At 43.1% G+C, this 13761-nt stretch overlaps 1 protein-coding gene across 1 annotated transcript in view; it reads right to left on the bottom strand.

The window, feature by feature from the left end:
- The window catches only part of TLCD4 (TLC domain containing 4), a 62986-nt gene extending 49548 nt beyond the window's left edge, over positions 1-13438 (bottom strand). Inside the window, exon 1 of the mRNA XM_075833167.1 lies at positions 13152-13438. The gene's annotated coding sequence lies outside the window, so the exon portion shown is untranslated. The remainder of the gene's footprint in view (positions 1-13151) is intronic.
- Between the last annotated feature and the right edge of the window lie 323 nt (positions 13439-13761).

Here is a 13761-nt window from a genome sequence, read left to right as displayed (position 1 = left end):
TTTCAGGCTGTATTACAAATCAAGGAAAGGGGCAGACTATAGAAATGCAAGAATCAACTTGCTCTGCAGGTTTTCTTTTGTTACTTTAATTTTGACCACAAGTCACATAGTACTGACCTTGAAGACCGGTATTATAAGTACAAACGTTGTTAGATAAGCAGTTATAGCTTGTTAAACTTGTTTTCCTAGAGCACAAATATACAACATGTAAATGAGGTTTTACACAGGACGATTATCGGGCAGATGAGAATTCATATAACGCTCGTTGCCGATAATTGCCCTGTGTAAAAAGGGCAGCGATCAGCAGATGAACAAGCAAACGCTCGATTATCTGCTGGTCGTATCGTTTTAAAAAAGTAAAAGATTATCGTTGTCGGCAGCACATCTCACTGTGTAAACAGGGAGATGCGCTGCCGACATGCTAATAATGTATGGGGACGAGCGATCGGAGTAACAACCACTCGTCCCCATCCATAGATCCGTGTGACAGGAGCAAGCGAGCGCCGATCAACAATGTCTCGTTGAAAGGCGCTCGCTGCACCGGCCGAGTACCCAAATTCTGCCAGGTAGAAAAAAAAACCCTTATCCCTACCTCTAACCCCGGACAATTCTTGCCATATATTCCTCTGTACAGCACTGCAAATCCAGAGATTTGATGACTCCCCCACCCCAGACGTGCTGGGGGAGTCATCAATGCAAGCACTTTAAAAGACTGAAGAGTGAACATCAGTAGCTGACTAAGGTTGCCTTGGGCCCATCAGAGAAATATTTCTTTAAGGACAGCTGCATGACAATTATGTTTTTATCATTTCATATCATCAATAACGGTCATAGTCGACTACTCTATTTTTTCCGTTAAAAAAACGGAAACCTTACAGGACGGAAACAAACAAAAACCAATTGCAATAGAAGCATTACCATTAAAATCAATGGTAATGCAAACAGAAGCGATGGTTTCTGTCTGACTTTCCGTTCATTGGTTTCTCCGACGGAAAGGTCAAATGCAAACCATGAACAGAAGCCTGACGCTGATGTGAACACAAGGATTAAAAGACTGTTTGGGGGGAAAAAAAAGACAATTCCCAGCGGCAAGTGATCCTCTTCATTGTCAGCTTCAGATTGGCTTGGCCTATGCTGGACCTCAGGGGCTCCCTTTTCGTCTGGGGCCTATTAGGCATCCTAAACACAAGATTTTTCTGACAATTTAAAGAGGCTCTGTCGCCACATTATTAGTTCCCTATCTCCTACATAATGAGATCGGCGCTGTAATGTAGGTGACAGCAGTGTTTTTTATTTAGAAAAACGATCTATTTTCACCAAGTTATGAGCGATTTTAGATTTATGCTAATGACTTTCTTAATGCCCAACTGGGAGTGTTTTTACATTTGACCAAGTGGGCGTTGTGGAGAGAAGTGCATGACGCTGACCAATCAGTGACCAATCAGCATCATGCACTTCTCTCCATTCATTTAATCTCACATAGTGATCCTGAGTTGTTCACTATGTGCAGTCACATACTCACACATTAACGTTACTGAAGTGTCCTGACAGTGAATAGACATCACTTCCAGCCAGGACGGGATGTCTATTCACAATCCCGACACTTTGTTAACTCAATCTTTAAACTCAATCATAAAAAGCTTCTAAAAACACTAACGTTATTAAAGTGTGACCTGCTATTTTTAGGTGTTTTAGTGGTGTTTTTCAATTAGTGTCATTTTGTACATGATTTTTTTCTGGTGTTTTTGAAGTCCTATAGAGAAGTCTATGGGAAGAACTCAGCCATACCCAGAGCATGCTGCATATGGAAAAAAAACACCACTGACCACAAAATTGCCTAAAAAAACACCACAAACCAAAATCATCTGGCCACACTAAACCAATATAAAAAACTATTTAATTTAATTGAATTTAAAAACGTCACAAAAAAACACACAGAAATGCAGAAATGTGAATCCAGCCTTGGTGTGTCAAAACCTGAGTCCATCATAGGATTCTATGGTGGGCCAGTGCAACCGAGGTAAACCATGCCGAGTTCCACATAACCACAGCGATCTAGGATAGTCTCATACTGACAGAAGCATTATTTAAATGCTGCCTAGCAAACACAATGCATTAAAAAAAAATTAGGGAGCCTACAAATGAATAATTACAATGCAAAAGTAGGGCTCAAACAAAAGAGGACATCATTTTATGCATTGTTTAGGGAGCTGACCTTGCATATGAAAGAGAAAGACCCCAGCAGTTGGTAGGAATCAAGGACAAAGTATTTACAAAAAACTGCTACCAGCAGAAAAATTCCTTTTAATCCAACTGCCTATGACTAAATAAATGGACAAATAAATAAATGAACACATTTTATTGTGCTTCTATAAAGCAAAAAAGACTGACTACACTAAATAATTAAAATGAGTAATATCACCTCCGTTTAAGGTATAGACAGACTGTGCACATTAGACCACGTGTATGTATGTTGTATTCAGTATTGCTCGTGGCTGCAGACCAGCGAGTCAAACATTAACATATGTGGAAAGCAACGGAGGTTCATATTGGATTAAAAATTGTAGGTATCAGAGCCCCCCCGACATGTTTCGCTGTGCTAGACAGCGTCCTCAGGGGTTCAGGGGCTTAATGGCAGCGCGCCGACGAAACAGGCCTGTATTAAGCTGCCCGGGAGGAACAGCTCGGAATCAGGCCAGCCAATCACATGCCATCATTGCGGCCAAGCCCCCGGGACGGCCTGATTGACATCCCAATAAGCCAATCAGTGACTATCATCAAGAGCCAATGAGAAGGGCACAACGGCTCTGTCCAATAGAGCGTGGAGGGGAGAGACATAGCTCCCATCTCCTCAGACGGACATAGGAGGCAGCCAATCAGGGAGGAATCACGGCGGGGCTGTGACAAGAGTCCGCCCCCCGTGTATTTTCACACACTAAACCTCCACCTCAATCGCATTTTGCTGATGTACAAGAAGCCCATCTAGCAGTACACTAAAGGGCAAACAGCCAAGCAAACACTGCACAACTGTGCAGGGTTCTTTGAAATTCTTAGTGAATCAAGTACGTAGAGGAGAGAGACATAGCTAACCATCCCCCCTGACGGACGCAGAGGGCAACCAATCAGAGGCTGACCTTGGGAACCAAAAGTTGTTAGGGAGGAGGTTTATTGACTTGCTGCTCAACTATACGGGCATGCCCCCACGTGGCGGAATTCCTCCGCAACTGTCCGCATCAATGCCGCACCTAATCCGGGTTGCGGATTACGGCTGCGGATCTGCCCAAATGTGCAGTAAATTGATGCGGACTAGCTGCTGCGGACTGCGGGAAAAGTGCTTCCCTTCTCTCTATCAGTGCAGGATAGAGAGAAGGGACAGCACTTTCCCTTGTGAAAGTCAAAGAAATTCATACTTACCGGCCGTTGTCTTGGTGACGCGTCCCTCCTTCGGCATCCAGCCCGACCTCCCTGGATGACGCGGCAGTCCATGTGACCGCTGCAGCCTGTTATTGGCCTGTGATTGGCTGCAGCCGTCACTTAGACTGAAACGTCATCCTGGGAAGCCGTACTGGAGACAGAAGCAGGGAGTTCTCGGTAAGTATGAACTTCAATTTTTTGGACAGGTTGCTGTATATTGGGATCGGTAGTCACTGTCCAGGGTGCAGAAACAGTTACTGCCGATCGCTTAACTCTTTCAGCACCCTGGACGGTGACTCTTTACTGACGTCGCCTAGCAACGCTCCCGTCATTACGGGAGCCCCATTGACTTCCTCAGTCTGGCTGTAGACCTAGAAATACATAGGTCCAGCCAGAATGAAGAAATGTCATGTCAAAAAAGCAAGACGCATCCGCAGCACACATAACATGTGCATGACAGCTGCGGACTTCATTGCGGAATTTAGAATCTCCATTGAAGTCAATGGAGAAATTCCGCCATGAGTCCGCAACCAGTCCGCCACTGCTCCGCAACAGACAGAGCATGCTGCGGACAGCAAATTCCGCTCCGCAGCGGAATTTTACGCATCGTCTAAACGAACACTGCTAAATTAAAGTGGAAGTCAATGGAGAAACGACTCCGCTGCGGATTAACGCTGCGGAGTGTCCGCAGCGGAATTCAAGTGAAATTCCGCCACGTGTGAACCCAGCCTACTGGTGACATATACAGTACTGTGCAAACGTTTTAGGCAATTGTAGCAAAATGCTGCAATGAAAGAATGCTTTCAAAACTAGAAATGTTTATAGTTTTTTTGTGTTAATTAACAACATGCAAAGTGAATGTACAGAAGAGAAATCTAAATCAAATCAATATTTGTTGTGACCACCCTTTGCCTTCAAAACGGCATCAATTCTTCTAGGTACGTTTGCACACAGTTTTTGAAGGAACTCGGCAGGGCAGTTCTTCTGTGGATGTAGGCATCCGCAAATCCTTCTGTCTCTTCATGTAGTACCAGACAGACTCGTAGCCCTGTTTCCACGTCGAAGGTACGAAGGTATGGCTTTTTGGACACAATTCTTCCATGAAGACCACTTCTGGCCAGACTTCTCCAAACAGTAGATGGGTGTACCTGGGCCCCAGTGGTTTCTGCCAGTTCTGAGCTGATGGCACTGCTGCACATCTTTGGATTTCGAAGGGAAGTAAGCATGTTGTGTCTTTCATCTGCTACACAAAGTTTCCTTGGACAGCCACTGCGACTACGATCCTCAACATTGCCCGTTTCTTTGTGCTTCTTCAAAAGAACTTGAACGGCACATCTTGAAACCTCAGTCTGCTTTGAAATCTTTGCTTGGGAGAGACCTTGCTGACGCAGTATAACTACCTTGTGTCTTGTTGGTATGCTAAGTCTTGCGTCATGGTGAACGTGTGACATGAAACGGTCTTCTACAACCTCACATTTGTAGCAGAGATTGGCTGTTCCTCATCCAGTTTTAAGCCTCCTAAACAGCTGTTTGTGTTACAGTTAATGACTGTTTTTCAACATACATATGAAAATAATGATCATTATCACCTGTTTTATATAATTGGTTAATCATTCATATGACTATAATCCTAAAAAAATCCATTACTTGTCCAACTGTACTTAGAAGAATTGATGTTGTTTTTAAGGCAAAGGATGGTCGCACCAAGTATTGATTTGATTTAGATTCCTCTTCTGTTCATTCACTTTGTATTTTGTTAATTGATTGAAAAAAAACTATCAACACTTCTATTTTTGAAAGCATTCATACTTTGCAGCATTTTTCCACAACTGCCTTAAACTTTTGTGCAGTACTGTATATATGCCCACGGCTCTTTCTACATGTGCTCTATCATTTCATTTCTTTATATAAAACTCCAGTGAACAGTATAAAAGCCCAGCTCTATAAGGGGTTTTCCACTGAAACACTATGATGGCTTGTCATAAAAGGGTTATTGGTGGGTGTCCAGCAGCAAAGACCTTTATGATCTCGAGGACAAGTTGATGCTGTTCCCCATTCAAGTTGAGTGATGGCCGTGCATGTGCAGTCACGCTTTTTTAGATAGTCAAACCTATAAATACTTTTATAGCTCACTGACCTCTCCTTAAGAGGAAATGCAAATTACTTTAAATTGTTGGGGGTTCCAGCTGCCAGACCCCCACATATCACATCTTCAAGACATGTCTGTGATAAAAGTATTTAAGTGGAAAACCCCTCTAAGAGCATAGCTATCAACCACCTTAATGCTAGGGAGTACTAGAAATGCACTAACACAGGTATTTACTCATTTTCATTATGAGAGCACTTCTGGTATGCTCCATAGTACGTTGCAAATGCATTGAAGGACACTTCTGAAAGACTTTCTTAAAGAGACTCTGTCACCAGATTCTAAGTGCCCTATCTCCTACATAATCTGATCAGCTCTGTAATGTAGATAACAGCAGTGGTTTTTATTTTGAAAAACGATCATTTTTGAGCAAGTTATGAGCAATTTTAGATTTATGCTAATTAGTTTCTTAAAGACCAACTGGGCGTGTTTTTACTTTTGACCAAGTGGGTGTTGTAAAGAAGTGTATGAGGCTGACCAATCAGTGACCAATCAGTGTCCTACACTTCTCATTGTTCCCGCCCAGCATGATCCACAGCACAGTGTGATTGTGCAGTGAAAGAAGCTGGGCTGGAACAATGAGAAGTGTATGATGCTGATTGGTCACTGATTGGTCAGCCTCATACACTTCTTTACAACACCCACTTGGTCAAAAGTAAAAACACGCCCAGTTGGTCTTTAAGAAACTAATTAGCATAAATCTAAAATTGCTCATAACTTGCTCAAAAATTATCGTTTTTCAAAATAAAAACCACTGCTTTTATCTACATTACAGCGCCAATCAGATTATGTAGGAGATAGGGCACGTATAATCTGGTGACAGAGCCTCTTTAAATAGCTGACAAGGTACAGTAGATAAGGAATCAAAATAACTGTACAGGGCACACAACACATTATTTGTTTCTACTGCCAGACATTAAAAAAAGTATAAAAGAAAAAAAAAATGTGAGAAAGAGGCATGGGCACTGCACACCACACACTTCCTTTTTGTTAGGACACCATTAGTGCTTCTAGACCTTTGTTGAACCTACGCAATGTTAGGAAATTGCTTACATGGAACCTCCAGTAAAAAAATCTTCAATCCTTCCCTAATTAATATTTTTATTGTATATTGTTTGCCAAGCATGGCCCATATGTGATGTAAGATGTACAGCAACATATGCCACATTAAGTGGTAACATGACCAGGTCTCCACGGTCCAGAGCAGACCACAGTGTTACTTGATATTCTTCAGAAGTTTGTGGCTTGTGTTAAGGACTTTTTCTGCCTTGGGAGGAAGATGCCTGCTAGTCCAAAGGCTGGATTCAAGATTTCTACGATTTTTATTTGTTTTACATCCTGATATAATAGACGGAGGCAGGAAACATTTTTATGCACAGAATACAAATATCTAAAAGATGTCCATTCAGGGTTAAATCAATGGGTGCTTTGTGGACCCACAGTACAGCTCATTGAACTGCAGTTTAAGGCCCTGTTCACACAGAGTTAAGTCGGCCATTCGTGGCATTTTTTCCTGTCTCCCATTGATTTCAACTGGGTTTTTGAGGTGGAAAACATCTCAAGATAGGGCATGTCGTTTCTTTTTCCCGCAAGCGTTTTTTCAGAATCGGTGTGGGGTTTGACTAAGGCCTCATACACATGCCAAAGCCGTATATGAAGCCTGTATGGCGGCACATAGAGCCTCTATGGTTCCTTATAATGGCTTCTTATGCAGCACTGTATTCTACCCCAGAAGCAATACTATCCTAGAATACCTCCATAGTACGGCATATGATGGAACATGGCATCATGTTTTTGCAGACCAGCACCTATGTTTTTTCTGATGTGTCCTCCAAGTGTGCGGGTTTGGAAAGTACAGAAAAGATTGTGACTCGATTGTAACTTTCAAATACTGTGGTGCTGCTATTACTACTTTCCTGAATTCAGACAATAATCTGTGAGTTTATAGGCATTCGGACGTTGCACAGCACCTGAGCCTGGAAGAAGTTAGTGAACTTCTGTAAGTGCTCTGTTAAGAGAACTCTGGCAATGGCACTTATTTGGTTAAAGTGGCTGTAACTTATGAGGACACTGTTGGTGGCATTTGTGGGGTCAGTGGCTGAAATTTAAGAGGACTCTGTTGGCACTTATGGGGCACTGTGGCTGGCACAGTTATATCAGCATTGTGGCTTGCTCTCTCATGAGGTCACTCAAGAAGGGGCATGTGAAAAATCTTCTGCAGCGCGCATGTGTGTATCTCATGTGGGGTTGTACTTAGTTTTTTATTTCACAATGTTAGAGGGTTGGCACTGTTCTTTTATTAAGTGGTTGCATAGGTACGGATATAACTAGGCTCAATGATAAACACGTGTAATATAAATGCTCACAGTACCTGACTAAGGGGAGGATTTATTCATCTACAGGCCAGGCACAAAAAGCTCTATGAATGGGATAAATCCATAGGTCTTTATAGGAGGCAGCCCAAATATCTTGTCCATTGACTGTCTATATTGACAAGTAAAATGTACATAAATCATATTCCTCACAGTTGTGGTGTCAGGGGGCTGAATTTATACTCCATGCATGTCAGAAAGTTTTACATGTGTCTATGGTTTGGGTTCAATTTAGATCATATTGAAACTGTTTAATGCATCCATATGAACGTCAGTTGATCTGCATTTAAGGAGTTATTTTGTTGGATGAATTTTTTCTTGGTTGCCTCATAAAAATACCTCTTTCTATGACATCCTTATTAGTGGGCGTCATAGAAGTGGACATAAGATCCCTTTTAGGAGCCAGAGCAGTCAACCACTAAGTGAGATCAACCACTATCATGGCTTATCTGGCCCGTCCATGTGTTACATCATACCTCCCAACTTTCAAGTATCGCAAAGTGGGACAACCGATGCGGCATGCGTGTTAAGTCATGCCTCTAACCCATCCCAATCCCCACTCATACAAACCTGGTTCACCCACACAGAATCATGCTCCCATAGTGCCTCCCCACAGTATAATGTCCCCGTAGAGCCCCCCATACAGTATAATGCCCCTATAGCTGCACCTCAAAGAGTGTAATACTTTATATTGCCATCCACATAGTACAATGCCAAATAGCTGCCCCCACACAGTATAATGCCCCCATTAAAGCACCCATACATTATAAAGCCAACACAGATGCCCCCATACACTATAATGCCCACACAAATTCCCCCATACAGTATAATGCCCCCATACAGTATAAAGCAGAATACCTGCCCCCATATAGTATAATGCCCACACAGAAGCCCCCCTACAGTATAATGCACACACAAATTCCCACATACAGTATAATGCCCCCATAGCTGCCACCATAAATTCTAATGCCCCGTAGCTGTCCCCATACAGTACAATGGCCCATAGCTGCCCAATACAGTATAATGCCCCATTAGATGCCAACATACAGTATAATGCCCCCTTAGCTGTCACTATACAGTATAATGCCCCCTTAGCTGCCCCATACAGTATAAATCCCCATAGCTGTCCCTAAACAGTATAATGCCCCCTTAGCTGTCACCATACAGTATAATGTCTGCATAGCTGTCACCATACAGTATAATGCCCCCTTAGCTGCCACCATACAGTATAATTCCCCCTTAGCTGCCAACATACAGTATAATGTCTCTATAGCTGTCACTATACTGTATAATGCCCTCTTAGCTGCCACCATACAGGATAATGCCTTATTAGCTGTCCATATACAGTATAATGCCTCCTTAGCTGCCCCATACAGTATAATGACCCCTTAGCTGCCAACATACAGTATAATGTCTCAATAGCTATCACTATACAGTATAATGCCCCCTTAGCTGCCCCATACAGTATAATTCCCCAAAGCTGCCCCCATAGAATATAATGCTCCTTTGGATGGCCCATACAGTATAATGCCCACTTAACTGCCCCATACATTATAATGACCTCTTAGCTGCCAACATACAGTATAATACTTCCATAGCTGTCACTATACAGTAAAATGCCCCCTTAGCTGCCCCATACAGTATAATACCCATAGCTGCCGCGATACTGTATAATGCCCCCTTAGGTGCCCCATAGAGTATAATGCCCCCTTAACTTCCCCATACAGTATAATGACCCCTTAGCTGCCAACATACAGTATGTCTCAATAGCTGTTACTATACAGTATAATGCCCCCTTAGCTGCCCCATACAGTATAATTTCCCATAGATGCCCCATACAGTATCATGCCCCCTTAGCTGCCCCATACAGTATAATGCCCCGTTAACTGTCACCATACAGCATAATGCCTAATAAAAAAATAATACCATAAATACTTACCTAGCCTCGATCCCACAATGAGTGGAGGAGATCCCTCTGCTCTGTACTATGAGTGGCTTGGTGCAGACCGGCGCGATGACTAAACTGCATCGCGCCTGTCTGTGAAGAGCCGCTCACAGCCGCTTCACAGAGTGAATCCTGAGGACACAGATAAGCAGTTGACACCGGGACATACCAACGACCGCCCGGGACAGCGGGGCACCGCCCCAAATCCAGGACTCTCGCTGAATCCGGCATGGTGGGGAGGTATAGTTACATGTTTGGCCATTTCCCCACTGAAGGGAAAGGTATGGCCAGTAGAACCTTACCCCGGCAATAAGGCCTTATTTACACAAGCGTATTTTACGTCCGTGATACGAGCGTGAAAATCACGCACGTCGCACGGACCTATGCTAGTCAATGGGGCCGTTCAGACATTCCGTGTTTCTCACGCACAGCATGTCCTATACTTTAGCGTTCTTCGCGCATCACGCACCCATTGAAGGCAATGGGTGCGTGAAAATCACGCACAGCACATGGACGCACTTCCGTGTACCGCGCGTGATTCACGCTACAGTTGTTGAAGAAATGAAGGGAAAAATAAAACCACCTCCTTCATTTCTGTTTCTAAACATCAAAACCGAGTGACATAACGATGCCATACGCGCACAAAACACACAGCCACACACCAAACACTGATGCCACACGGAACTGCAACGCACAAAAAATGCTGCGCTTTTTGCGCGCACAAAACTCACACGTTCGTGTGAATTTCGCCTAACAGTCAAAGTTTGCAGTGACCAGCCGATCGTTTTGACAGCTGTTGTTAGAGAATGGCTTGTCTCTCTAAGACAGCCTCTTGGAGACAGCCCTGCTCCTAGGTCCTTTTAGGACATGCCGACAGGGCATTTTACGTGTTTAATACAAAAACATACCACTATGTGTTTAATAAAGAAAAAAAAAACATACTTAGTGTCAACTTAATATATATATATATTTCAAAGGAACAATAAAGGCTTATTCACAGTTTGCAATATGGTGTGGCTCAGAGCCGCATCATAAACATAGAGTGAAAACCGCATCAAAAATTTCTCTTTGGGAGTGAATGGAGAGAGCCGTGTACATGCGTTGCCACTTCTCCATTCATCCACTGCCAGGATGCGGCGACCACCTCACCGGGCAGGACAGGGGTTGAGTGACCCCCATTCTGAAGATAGATGGGCGTCTCAGCTCAGGGACCTGAACCTATCAAGACATTTATGGCATATCCCATGGATAGGCCATTAGTGCCCAAGATGTAAATAACATCAGAGACTACCCTTTTATATTGTAGCCCCCAGCAAACAGCTGATTTTCTAGGGGAAGCCTTTTCTGGCCAGTCACATCCATTGCAGCGGCCGCTGATGAAGAAATGTAGTATTACATGAACAGCTCAAGTCCTCCAGAACACGCTGGCTCATAAAGTGGTGTCCCGGGCGGGAACACATATATTGTCAACTAGTGCTCCTGGGTCTATATTGTTTTACAAGTTAAGGCTGGGTTCACACAACCTATTTTCAGGCGTAAACGAGGCGTATTATGCCTCGATTTACGCCTAAAAATACGGCTCCAATAAGTCGGCAAACATCTGCCCATTAATTTGAATGGGTTTGCCGACGTACTGTGCCGACGACCTGTCAGTTTACGCGTCGCTGTCAAAAGATGACGCGTAAAATGACTGCCTCGTCAAAGAAGTGCAGGACACTTGTTTGGATGTAGCAGCAACGTCTTGTTGAATATCAAGAACTCTTCAAACAGATGCATGACATCATAAAGAAAGAGGATTTTGTACAGGAAACCATTATCCCTGAAGGATTTAAAGAGGCTCTGTCACCACATTATAAGTGGCCTATATTGTACATAATATGATCGGCGCTGTAATGTAGATTACAGCAGTGTTTTTTATTTAGACTGTCTTAATGCCCAACTGGGCGTGTTTTTACTTTTTGACCAAGTGGGTGTTGTGGAGAGAAGTGTATGACGCTGACCAATTAGTGACCCATCAGCATCATACACTTCTCTCAATTCATTTATTCATACATAGTGCTCTTGCTAGATCATGATGTGCAGTCACTTACTCACACATTAACGTTACTGAAGTGTCTTGACAGTGAATAGACATCACCTCCAGCCAGACTTCGGTAACGTTTGTGTGGGACTTACAGCACAGCAAGCGTGATCTCGCTGTAAATGACAGCTTACAGCGTGATCTTGCGAGACTACGCTTGCTGTGCTGTAAGTCTCACACAAACGTTACCGAAGTGTCAGGATTGTGAATAGGCATCAGGTCTTGGCTGAAAGCGATGTCTATTCACTGTCAAGACACTTCAGTAACGTTAATGTGTGAGTAAGTGACAGCACATCATGATCTAGTAAGATCACTATGTGTTAAATAAATAAATGAATGGGGAGAAGTGTATGACGCTGATTTGTCACTGATTGGTCAGCGTCATACACTTCTCTCCACAACGCCCACTTGGTCAAAAAGTAAAAACACGCCCAGTTGGGCATTAAGAAAGTCATTAGCAAAAATCTAAAATAGGTCATAACTGCTGTAATCTACATTACAGCGCCGATCACATTATGTACAATATAGGCCACTTACAATGTGGTGACAGAGCCTCTTTAATGTTAAACAATATGTATGTGGTTATATTAGGGAATCCATTTGGGATATAAGATAAAGCACCAATGTTGCGCTGCATAATAAGGCCTAAAAACCAAGAAAACATTGAAAACATTGGCGCTCGTATAGTGCAACATATTTATGAATGAGTTACACCATTTTCTTCGGTATCTCAAACATTTTCCTTTTTTGCCATTATAAGAAGAGCGGTTTAACACTTTCCGCATATTTAGCAAAATGATACTCTTCTTAAATGTAAAAAAAAAAAAATGCTGCACACCAACTAAAGACTAGGCCCATTGTAGTCACTTCAGATAGGGATTGCCATATTCTGTAAACATTTTGCAACATTTTGAGAAGTACAGCATGCAGACTGAGAACCAAAGCAACAATTTCAAAACAATGCTTCGATTCAATCGAGCGACATTATTGATACTTGCTCCCCTATAGATATACCACAGTGGAGGATGAACAGTTCTCCATGGTGACAAGTGTGGGAATGTGTTGGGAACAAAGGAAGGCAAACAAGGCAGGATGATACAGAAGTATACATAATACACACATTTATACATGCATCATGACCATTGTAGACCCTGGTGAATATAGGAGAGGCCTAGCAAGCAAGCAGTGCATTACCTGTGGGTAGGGGTCCTACATGCAGGTCAGTGTGAGGCAGTGGGGAGCTCATTGCTGTCCTTGCTGCAGGGGGACCATGCTGTCTGCTGCATTCAATGCTGATCCAGGCATAGATGCTTCAAATCCAGGCTATGGCAGGAGCTCTGTTCCTAGACACTGCTGTATGTGTGAGATCTCTGCCCCCTCCCAGGGCCTCACTGAGTAGGAGGAGGCGGTGATGAGAACTGAATAGGGGATGCTGCTGTAGGAAGACAGGGCTATACAGTGTATGGCAATATAGATGATGGTGGTCATGTGGCATCTGCTCTGCCAATGTGATCTGCACCCAGCCTTTGTGGCTACCACCTTTGCTGCCAGCCCTGCCCATTCATAGGAGAAATGCATCGTACACCTCCCTTTCATGAATTTCCATGTGCTGCTGCAGATCACGCTTACATATTCTGTGGCTATGCACAATCATTTGCTTGTTGTTTGTAAATAGTGAAAATACATTTATATTTTCTCTGTGTGTTTATAAATACAATACAAAAATTATACTTCCATCAGGCAAATGAAACATATATAACCAATGTTGTTATTACTGTACAAACTAAAGCAAAACAGCGGGGGT

The sequence above is a fragment of the Rhinoderma darwinii genome, chromosome 7 (genome assembly GCF_050947455.1).
Source record: "Rhinoderma darwinii isolate aRhiDar2 chromosome 7, aRhiDar2.hap1, whole genome shotgun sequence".
NCBI classification, from domain to species: Eukaryota; Metazoa; Chordata; class Amphibia; order Anura; family Rhinodermatidae; genus Rhinoderma; species Rhinoderma darwinii.
This window is presented reverse-complemented; position numbering and strand designations above follow the sequence as displayed.